Here is a 739-nt window from a genome sequence, read left to right as displayed (position 1 = left end):
ACTGTATATTTGACTGGAAGACAAAGCAGAGATTTTAACATAAAGCAGAATATTGCTTCTTTTTCTTCCAACGCTAGTTTTAGCGGTGTTATTTTGGGTCACTTGCAGTTTCCCCCATTCTCTCACATAAGATACCAGACAGAACAGAATTGCAATTGTCACGTATTGACAAAGCAAGAGAGAGACAGAGAGCATGCATGCAATGTCAGTTGAAGTTCGGAGCATTATCATTTTGATTCTTCTGAGATCAAGTTGAATGTAAATACATTGAATGGCACAATTTACGAAGAAGGAGAAGAACAAGAACAAGAACAAAAAGAAGTAGAAGAACAAGGGAAGTAAGCCATCAAATCATTTGTAGACATCAAATTGAGCATTGGAAGACGTGTGTACTGAGAATGCTTTTTACACAACTGGTAAAAATAACGTTTCGCCTCTCCTTCCCTTCCTCCCTTCTTCTCTCGCTCCCCTCCCCTCCACGTCTTTGCGAACGATCACAAACGTTGCACCCTGTTTCCTGTTCATGGAAGACGTAACTGTGTCCTCACTGTGACCTCATGGTGACCCTCCACTGTGATCCTTCACTGTGACGCCTGATATTGCGCGCTGGTTCAAGCTGTTCGAGGAGGAGGAGGAGGATGAGGAAGAGGAGGAAGAAATGGAGCAGGAGGAGGAGGTGGAACAAGAAGAAGAAGAAGAAGAAGAAGAAGAAGAAGAAGAAGAAGAAGAAGAAGAAGAA

This window comes from Aplysia californica, unplaced genomic scaffold, assembly GCF_000002075.1.
Source record: "Aplysia californica isolate F4 #8 unplaced genomic scaffold, AplCal3.0 scaffold00136, whole genome shotgun sequence".
Classification (NCBI taxonomy): Eukaryota; Metazoa; Mollusca; class Gastropoda; order Aplysiida; family Aplysiidae; genus Aplysia; species Aplysia californica.
This window is presented reverse-complemented; position numbering follows the sequence as displayed.